The sequence below is a fragment of the Amaranthus tricolor genome, chromosome 16 (assembly GCF_026212465.1).
Source record: "Amaranthus tricolor cultivar Red isolate AtriRed21 chromosome 16, ASM2621246v1, whole genome shotgun sequence".
NCBI lineage: Eukaryota > Viridiplantae > Streptophyta > Magnoliopsida > Caryophyllales > Amaranthaceae > Amaranthus > Amaranthus tricolor.
The window spans coordinates 16,621,283-16,632,121 of NC_080062.1; positions in this window are offsets into that span (position 1 = coordinate 16,621,283).

A 10,839-nucleotide genomic window follows, 5' to 3' on the forward strand; every position below is an offset into this window, starting at 1 on the left:
ATCCTTGTTCATTCTTCATTGTTCATTTTTCATTGATCATTGATCCTTGTTCATTCTTCATTGAACATTGATCCTTGTTCATTCTTCAATGATCAATGATCATTATTCATTCTTCATCGTTCATTTTTCATTGATCATTGATCCTTGTTCATTCATCATCGTTCATTCATCAATGATCATTGATGCTTGTTCATTCTTCATCGTTCATTGTTCATTGATCATTGATCCTTTGTACATTCTTCATTGTTCAATCTTCATTGATCATTGATCCTTGATTACTTTTCATCGTTCATTCTTCATTGATCATTGATCCTTGTTCATTCATCAACGTTCATTATTCATTGATAGTTGATGCGTGTTTATTCTTTATCGTTCATTCTTCATTGATAATTCATCCTTGTTCATTCTTCATCATTGATTCTTCAATGATCATTGATCCTTGTTCATTCTTAATCGTTCATTCTTCATTGATCAATGATCCTTGTTCAATCTTTATCGTTCATTCTTCAATTATCATTGAACCTAGTTCGTTCTTCATCGTTCATTCTTCAAAAATCATTGATTCTTGTTCATTCTTCATCGTTCATTAATTATTGATCATTGATCCTTGTTCATTCTGCATCGTTTATTCTACAATTCTCATTGATCCTTGTTCATTCTTCATCGTTCATTCTTCATGGATCATTGAGCCCTGTTCATTCATGATCGTTCATTCTTCAATGATCATTGATTCTTGTTCATTTTTCATCATTCATTTTTCATTGATCATTGATGCTTGTTTATTATTCATCGTTCATTCTTCATTGATCATTCATCCTTGTTCATTCTTAATTGTTCATTCTTCAATGATCATAAATCTTTGTTCATTCTTAATCGTTCATTCTTCATTGATCAATGATCCTTGTTCATTGTTCATTGTTCATTCTTCATTGATCATTGAACCTAGTTTATTCTTCATCGTATAATCTTCAATGATCATTGATTCTTGTTCATTCTTCATCGTTCATTCATTATTGATCATTGATCGTTGTTACTTTTGCATCGTTTATTCTACTATGCTCATTGATCGTTGTTCATTCTTCATCGTTCATTCTCCATGGATCATTGATCCTTGTTCATTTATGATCGTTCATTCTTCAATGATCATTGATCCTTTTTCATTGTTCATCCTTCATTCCTTATTGATCATTGATCCTTGTTCATTCTTCATCGTTCATTCTACAATGCTCATTGATCCTTGTTAATTCTTCATCGTTCATTCTTCATTCATCATTGATCCTTGTTCATTCTTCATCAATCATTCTTCATTGATCATTGATCCTTGTTTATTCTTCATTGAACATTGATCCTTGTTCATTCTTCATCGTTCATTCTTCAATGATCAATGATCCTTGTTCTTTCTTCATCATTCATTTTTCATTGATCATTGATCCTTGTTCATTCTTCATCGTTCATTCTTCAATGATCATTGATCCTTGTTCATTCTTCATCGTTCATTGTTCATTGATCATTGAACTTTGTTCATTCTTCATCGTTCATTCATCACTGATCATTGATCCTTTTTACATTCTTCATCGATCATTCTTCATTGATCATTGATCCTTTATTATTCTTCATCGTTCATTCTTCATTGATCAACTATCCTTGTTCATTCTTCATCCTTCATCCTTCATTCTTCATTGATCATTGATCCTTGTTCATTCTTCATCGAACATCGATCCTTGTTCATTCTTCATTGTTCATTCTTCAACGATCATTGATCCTTGTTCATTCTTCATCGTTCATTTTTCATTGATTGTTGATCCTTGTTCATTCTTCATCGTTCATTCATCAATGATCATTGATCTTTATTCTTTCTTCATTATTCATTGTTCGTTGATTATTGATCCTTTGTACATACTTCCTTGTTCATTCTTCATTAATCATTGATCCTTGATTTTTCTTCATCGTTCATTATTCATTGATCATTGATCCTTGTTCATTCTACTTCGCTCATTCTTCATTGATCATTGATGCTTGTTTATTCTTCATCGTTCATTCTTCATTGATCATTCAACCTTGTTCAATCTTCATCGTTCATTTCTGAATGATTATTGATCCTTGTTCATTTTTAATCGTTCATTCTTCATTAATCTATGATCCTTGTTCATTCTTTATCGTTCATTCTTCATTGATCATTGAACCTAGTTCATTCTTCATCGTTCATTCTACAAACATCATTGATTCTTGATCATTCTTCATCGTTCATTCATTATTGATCACTGATCCTTGTTCATTCTACATCGTTTATTCTACAATGCTCATTGATCCTTGTTCATTCTTCATCGTTCATTCTTCAAGGATCATTGATCCTTGTTCATTCATGATCGTTCATTCCTCAATGATCATTGATCCTTGTTCATTTTTCATCGTTCATTCTTCATTGATCATTGATGCTTGTTTATTCTTCAACGTTCATTCTTTATTGATCATTCATCCTTGTTCATTCTTCATCGTTCATTCTTCAATGATCATAAATCTTTGTTCATTGTTAATCGTTCATTCTTCATTGATCAATGATCCTTGTTCATTCTTCATCGTTCAATATTCATTGATCATTAAACCTAGTTCATTCTTCATCGTTTATTCTTCAAGGATCATTGATTCTTGTTCATTCTTCATCGTTCATTCGTTATTGATCATTGATCCTTGTTCATTCTGCATCGTTTATTCTACAATGCTCATTGATCCTTGTTCATTCTTCATCGTTCATTCTTCATGGATCATTGATCCTTGTTCATTCATGATCGTTCATTTTTCAAAGATCATTGATCCTTGTTCATTTTTCATCATTCATTCTTCATTCATCATTGATGCTTGTTTATTCTTCATCGTTCATTCTTCATTGATCATTCATCCTTGTTAATTCTTCATCGTTCATTCTTCAATGATCATAAATCTTTGTTCATTCTTAATCGTTCATTCTTCATTGATCAATGATCCTTGTTCATTCTTCATTGTTCATTCTTCATTGATCATTGAACCTAGTTCATTCTTCATCGTATATTCTTCAATAATCATTGATTCTTGTTCATTCTTCATCGTTCATTCATTATTGATCATTGATCCTTGTTCATTTTGCATCCTTTATTCTACAGTGCTCATTGATCGTTGTTCATTCTTCATTGTTCATTCTCCATGGATCATTGATCCTTGTTCATTCATGATCGTTCATTCTTCAATGATCGTTGATCCTTTTTCATTCTTCATCCCTCATTCCTTATTGATCATTGATCCTTGTTCATTCTACAATGCTCATTGATCCTTGTTAATTCTTCATCGTTCATTCTTCATTCATCATTGATCCTTGTTCATTCTTCATTGAACATGGATCCTTGTTCATTCTTCATCGTTCATTCTTCAATGATCAATGATCCTTGTTCATTCTTCATCATTTATTTTTCATTGATCATTGATCCTTGTTCTTTCTTCATCGTTCATTCTTCAATGATCATTGATCCTTGTTCATTCTTTATCGTTCAATGTTCATTGATCATTGATCCTTGTTCATTCTTCATCGTTCATTCATTAATGATCATTGATCTTTTGTACATTCTTCATCGATCAATCTTCATTCATCATTGATCCTTGATTATTCTTCATCGTTCATTCTTCATTGATCATTGATCCTTGTTCATTCTTCATCCTTCATTCTTCATTGATCATTGATCCTTGTTCATTCTTCATCGCACATCGATCCTTGTTCATTCTTCATCGTTCATTCTTCAACGATCAATGATCCTTGTTCATTGTTCATCGTTTATTTTTCATTGATCATTGATCCTTGTTCATTCTTCATCGTTCATTCATCAATGACCATTGATCCTTGTTCTTTCTTCATCGTTCATGGTTCATTGATCATTGATCCTTGGTACATTCTTCATTGTTCATTCTTCATTAATCATTGATCCTTGATTATTCTTCATCGTTCATTATTCATTATTCATTGATCATTGATCCTTGTTCATTCTTCATCGTTCACTCTTCATTGATCATTGATGCTTGTTTATTCTTCATCGTTCATTCTTTATTGATCATTCATCCTTGTTCAATCTTCATCGTTCATTTTTGAATGATCATTAATCCTTGTTCATTCTTAATCGTTCATTCTTCATTAATCAATGATCCTTGTTCAATCTTTATCGTTCATTCTTCATTGATCATTGAACATAGTTCATTCTTTATCGTTCATTCTTCAAAGATCATTGATTCTTTATCATTCTTCATCGTTCATTCATTATTGATCACTGATCCTTGTTTACTCTACATCGTTTATTCTACAATGCTCATTGATCCTTGTTCATTCTTCATGGATCATTGATCCTTGTTCATTCATGATCGTTCATTCTTCAATGATCATTGATCCTTGTTCATTTTTCATCGTTCATTCTTCATTGATCATTGATGCTTGTTTATTCTTCATCGTTCATTCTATTATTAGAGATTGTTAGATGAAGCCTAACAATGCTCATAAATCTTTGTTCATTCTTAATCGTTCATTTTTCATTGATCAATGATACTTGTTCATTCTTCATCGTTCATTCTTCATTGATCATTGAACCTAGTTCATTCTTCATCGTTTATTCTTCAAGGATCATTGATCCTTGTTCATTCTTCATCGTTCAATATTCATTGATCATTAAACCTAGTTCATTCTTCATCGTTTATTCTTCAAGGATCATTGATTCTTGTTCATTCTTCATCGTTCATTCGTTATTGATCATTAATCCTTGTTCATTCTGCATCGTTTATTCTACAATGCTCATTGATCCTTGTTCATTCTTCATCGTTCATTCTTCATGGATCATTGATCCTTGTTCATTCATGATCGTTCATTTTTCAATGATCATTGATCCTTGTTCATTTAAGGTTTTGATGATGACTTTACTTTTAAATAAACAAACATATTATTAGAGATTGTTTTGTAGGTATATATCCGATTTAATGTGAATCGTTGATGAAGCCTATGACTTGATTCGTGGAAGATGTACATGTCTCAAATATCCAAGAAGTTGGGAAATTGCTCTGGAAGACAGTTTACTGTTCCTAGAGTTGAAGTTCTGACGAAAGTTGTAGATGGAGACAGTACGCTGTTCCCCACGATGCAGGTCTGAAGAAGATATTAACTAGAAATTACGAATATTATGATTTCTGTTTTTAGTTAATGTAAAAGGTTAAAATTTAATTAGTTGCTTAATTAAGTTTATTTATTAATTGGCAAAATGATTTTAATTCGCCTAAAAACATGGAGAAGATCAATTCCTTGTTTATCTCCTATAAACTCGGATGTTCAAGAGACTTGTTCTCTACTTTGAATTGGTCTCCTATAATTTAGGATCTTCCTTAACCCATGATGTTTTAACCGTGCATGTGTACAGCAGTTACATTCCACTCCTACCTTTAACTAACTTTCCATTTTCTTTGGGAGCAAGTATGTTATGGAAGTCATGGGATGAATGCACCTCATGGACAACGTGGGCTGAGTGCACTGTCTGCTATTCCCCTTATAAAGGAGGGAAATTACGGTTCAGAAAAAATGTATGGAGAGTGTCCATCAAAAGGGAGAATTAATTGAGAAAAATATTCAAAGTTTTTTTAATGCCAATTAATTCATAATATTTTTCTTGAGCAACAATTTCATTTTGATCTTTATGAGAATTGGCCTTGTAAAGGGTAATTGAGTGTTATCTTGTAATTAGACTTGTGGGAAGTCTAAGGGTAGAAGAAGAGAGAATCGTGAGAAGAGAAAGAGAAGGAGAGAATAGAAGAGAAGAGAATTAGGCCTAAGTAGAGAAGCTTTGAGTAAAGCATTTAGAGAATTGAGAAGCTTCAAGTGAAGCAAACATTGTTTTGTGTAATTATAACTAATTGCCTAAACATAGTGAGAATTTTGAAATCCCGGGGGGTCGTGGTTTTTCCTTCTTATTAGGCCAAGAAGGTTTCCACGTAAAAATCCTTGTCTCCTTTTATTATTCTTTTCGTTTTTAAGTTTAAGTTTTTGTTCTATACTTATTATAATTCCGCAAAAATTAGAGGCAAAAATCTTAAATCCACAACACAACAATTCACCCCCCCCTCTTGTTGCATTCGATCATCTATTAGCATTCCTACAATCATTGATCCTTGTTCATTCTTCATCGTTCATTCTTCATTGATCATTGATGCTTGTTTATTCTTCATCGTTCATTCTTCATTGATCATTCATCCTTGTTCAATTTTCATCGTTCATTTTTGAATGATCATTGATCCTTGTTCATTCTTAATCGTTCATTCTTCGTTAATCAATGATCGTTGTTCATTCATTATCGTTCATTCTTCATCGTTCATTCTACAAAGATCATTGATTCTTGATCATTCTTCATCGTTCATTCATTATTGATCACTGAACCTTGTTCATTCTACATCGTTTATTCTACAATGCTCATTGATCCTTGTTCATTCTTCATCATTCATTCTTCAAGGATCATTGATCCTTGTTCATTCATGATCGTTCATTCTTTAATGATCATTGATCCTTGTTCATTTTTCATCGTTCATTCTTCCTTGATCATTGATGCTTGTTTATTCTTCATCGTTCATTCTTCATTGATCATTCATCCTTGTTTATTCTTCATCGTTCATTCTCCAATGATCATAAATCTTTGTTCATTCTTAATCGTTCATTTTTCATTGATCAATGATACTTGTTCATTCTTCATCGTTCATTCTTCATTGATCATTGAACCTAGTTCATTCTTCATCGTTTATTCTTCAAGGATCATTGATTCTTTTTCATTCTTCATCATTCATTCATTATTGATCATTGATCCTTGTTCATTCTGCATCGTTTATTCTACAATGCTCATTGATCCTTGTTCATTCTTCATCGTTCATTCTTCATGGATCATTGATCCTTGTTCATTCATGATCGTTGATTCTTCAATGATCATTGATCCTTGTTCATTTTTCATCATTCATTCTTCATTGATCATTGATACTTGTTTATTCTTCATCGTTCATTCTTCATTGATCATTCATCCTTGTTAATTCTTCATCGTTCATTCTTTAATGATCATAAATCTTTGTTCATTCTTAATCGTTCATTCTTCATTGATCAATGATCCTTGTTCATTCTTCATCGTTCATTCTTCATTGATCATTGAACCTAGTTCATTCTTCATCATATATTCTTTAATGATCATTGATTCTTGTTCATTCTTCATCGTTCATTCATTATTGATCATTGATCCTTGTACATTTTGCATCGTTTATTCTACAGTGCTCATTGATCGTTGTTCATTCTTCATTGTTCATTCTCCATGGATCATTGATCCTTGTTCATTCATGATCTTTCATTCTTCAATGATCATTGATCCTTTTTCATTCTTCATCCCTCATTCCTTATTGATCATTGATCCTTGTTCATTCTTCATCGTTCATTCTACAATGCTCATTGATCCTTGTTAATTCTTCATCGTTCATTCTTCATTCATCATTGATCCTTGTTCATTCTTCATCAATCATTCTTCATTGATCATTGATCCTTGTTCATTCTTCATTGAACATTGATCCTTGTTCATTCTTCATCGTTCATTCTTCAATGATCAATGATCCTTGTTCATTCTTCATCATTCATTTTTCATTAATGATTAATCCTTGTTCTTTCTTCATCGTTCATTCTTCAATGATCATTGATCCTTGTTCATTCTTCATCGTTCAATGTTCATTGATCATTGATCCTTATTGATTCTTCATCGTTCATTCATCAATGATCATTGATCCTTTGTACATTCTTCATCGATCATTCTTCATTGATCATTGATCCTTGATTATTCTTCATCGTTTATTCTTCATTGATCATTGATCCTTGTTCATTCTTCGTCCTTTATTCTTCATTGATCATTGATCCTTGTTCATTCTTCATCGAACATCGATCCTTGTTCATTCTTCATCGTTCATTCTTCAACGATCAATGATCCTTGTTCATTCTTCAGCGTTCATTTATCAATGACCATTGATCCTTGTTCTTTCTTCATCGTTCATTGTTCATTGATCATTGATCCTTTGTACATTCTTCATTGTTCATTCTTCATTGATCATTGATCCTTGTTCATTCTTCATCGTTCATTCTTCATTGATCATTGATGCTTGTTTATTCTTCATCGTTCATTCTTCATTGATCATTCATCCTTGTTCAATCTTCATCGTTCATTTTTGAATGAACATTGATCCTTGTTCATTCTTAATCGTTCATTCTTCATTAATCAATGATCCTTGTTCATTCTTTATCGTTCATTCTTCATTGATCATTGAACCTAGTTCATTCTTCATCGTTCATTCTTCAAAGATCATTGATTCTTTATCATTCTTCATCGTTCATTCATTATTGATCACTGATCCTTGTTCATTCTACATCGTTTATTCTACAATGGTCATTGATCCTTGTTCATTCTTCATCGTTCATTCTTCATGGATCATTAATCCTTGTTCATTCATGATCGTTCATTCTTCAATGATCATTGATCCTTGTTCATTTTTCATCGTTCATTCTTCATTGATCATTGATGCTTGTTTATTCTTCATCGTTCATTCTTCATTGATCATTCATCCTTGTTCATTCTTCATCGTTCATTCTTCAATGATTATAAATCCTTGTTTATTCTTAATCGTTCATTCTTCATGGATCAATGATCCTTGTTCATTCTTCATCATTCATTCTTCATTAATCATTGAACCTAGTTCATTCTTCATCATTTATACTTCAAGGATCATTGATTCTTGTTCATTCTTCATCAGTCATTCATTGTTGATCATTGATCCTTGTTCATTTTGCATCGTTTATTCTACAATGCCCATTGATCGTTGTTCATTCTTCATCGTTCATTCTTTATGGATCATTGATTCCTTTTCATTCATGGTCGTTCATTCTTCAATGATCATTGATGCTTTTTCATTGTTCATCCTTCATTCCTTATTGATCATTGATCCTTGTTCATTCTTCATCGTTCATTCTACAATGCTCATTGATCCTTGTTAATTCTTCATCATTCATTCTTCATTCATCATTGATCCTTGTTCATTCTTCATCAGTCATTCTTCATTGATCATTGATCCTTGTTCATTCTTCATTGAACATTGATCCTTGTTCATTCTTCAATGATCAATGATCCTTGTTCATTCTTCATCATTCATTTTTCATTGATCATTGATCCTTGTTCTTTCTTCATCCTTCATTCTTCATTGATCATTGATCCTTGTTCATTCTTCATCGAACATCGATCCTTGTTTATTATTCATCGTTCATTATTGAATGATCATTGATCCTTTTTCATTCTTCATCGTTCATTTTTCATTGATCATTGATCCTTGTTCATTCTTCATCGTTCATTCATCAATGATCATTGATCCTTGTTCTTTCATTGTTCATTGTTCATTGATCATAGATCCTTTGTACATTCTTCATTGTTCATTGATCATTGATCCTTGATTATTCTTCATCGTTCATTCTTAATTGATCATTGATCCTTGTTCATTCTTCATCGTTCATTCTTCATTGATCATTCATCCTTGTTCAATCTTCATCGTTCATTTTTGAATGATCATTGATCCTTGTTCATTCTTAATCGTTCATTCATCATTAATCAATGATCCTTGTTCATTCTTTATCGTTCATTCTCAATTGATCATTGAACTTAGTTCATTCTTCATCGTTCATTCTTCAAAGATCATTCATTCTTGATCATTATTCATCGTTCATTCATTATCTATCATTAATCCTTGTTCATTCGGCATCGTTTGTTCTACAATGCTCATTGATCCTTGTTCATTCTTCATCGTTCATTCTTCATGGATCATTGATCCTTGTTCATTCATGATCGTTCATTCTTCAATGATCATTGATCCTTGTTCATTCTTCATCGTTGATTCTTCATTGATCATTGATGCTTTTTATTCTTCATTGATCGTTCATCCTTATTCATTCTTCATCGTTCATTCTTCAATGATCATTGATCCTTGTTCATTCTTAATCGTTCATTCTTCATTGATCAATGATCCTTGTTCATTCTTCATCGTTCATTCTTCATTGATCAATTAACCTAGTTCATTCTTCATCGTTCATTTTGACATGATCATTGATTCCTATTCATTCTTCATCGTTCATTCATTAATGATCATTGATCCTTGTTAATTTTGCGTATTTTATTCTACAATGCTCATTTATCCTTGTTCATTCTTAATCGTTCATTCTTCATGGATCAATGATCCTTGTTCATTCTTCATCGTTCATGCGTTATTGATCATTGATCCTTGTTCATTCTTCATCGTTCATTCTACAATGTTCAATGATCCTTGTTCATTCTTCATCGTTCATTCTTCAATGATCATTGTTCCTTGTTCATTCTTCATTGTTCATTCTTCATCGTTCTTTCTTCAAATATCATTGATCCTTGTTCATTCTTGATCATTCATTCTTCATTGATCATTGATCCTTGTTCATTATTCATCGTTCATTCATCAATGATCATTGATCCTTGTTCGTTCTTCATCGTTCATTCTTCATTGATCATTGGTCCTTGTTCATTCTTCAATGATAATTAATCCTTGTTCACTATTCATCGTTCATTGTTAATTGATGATTGATTCTTGTTCATTGTTCATCGTTCATTCTACAATGCTCATTTATCCTTGTTCAATATTCATTGATCATTAATCCTTGTTTATTCTTGATCGTTCATTCTTCAATGATCATTGATCCTTTTTCATTTTTCATCGTTCATTGTTCATTGATCATTGATCCTTGTTCATTCTTCATCGTTCATT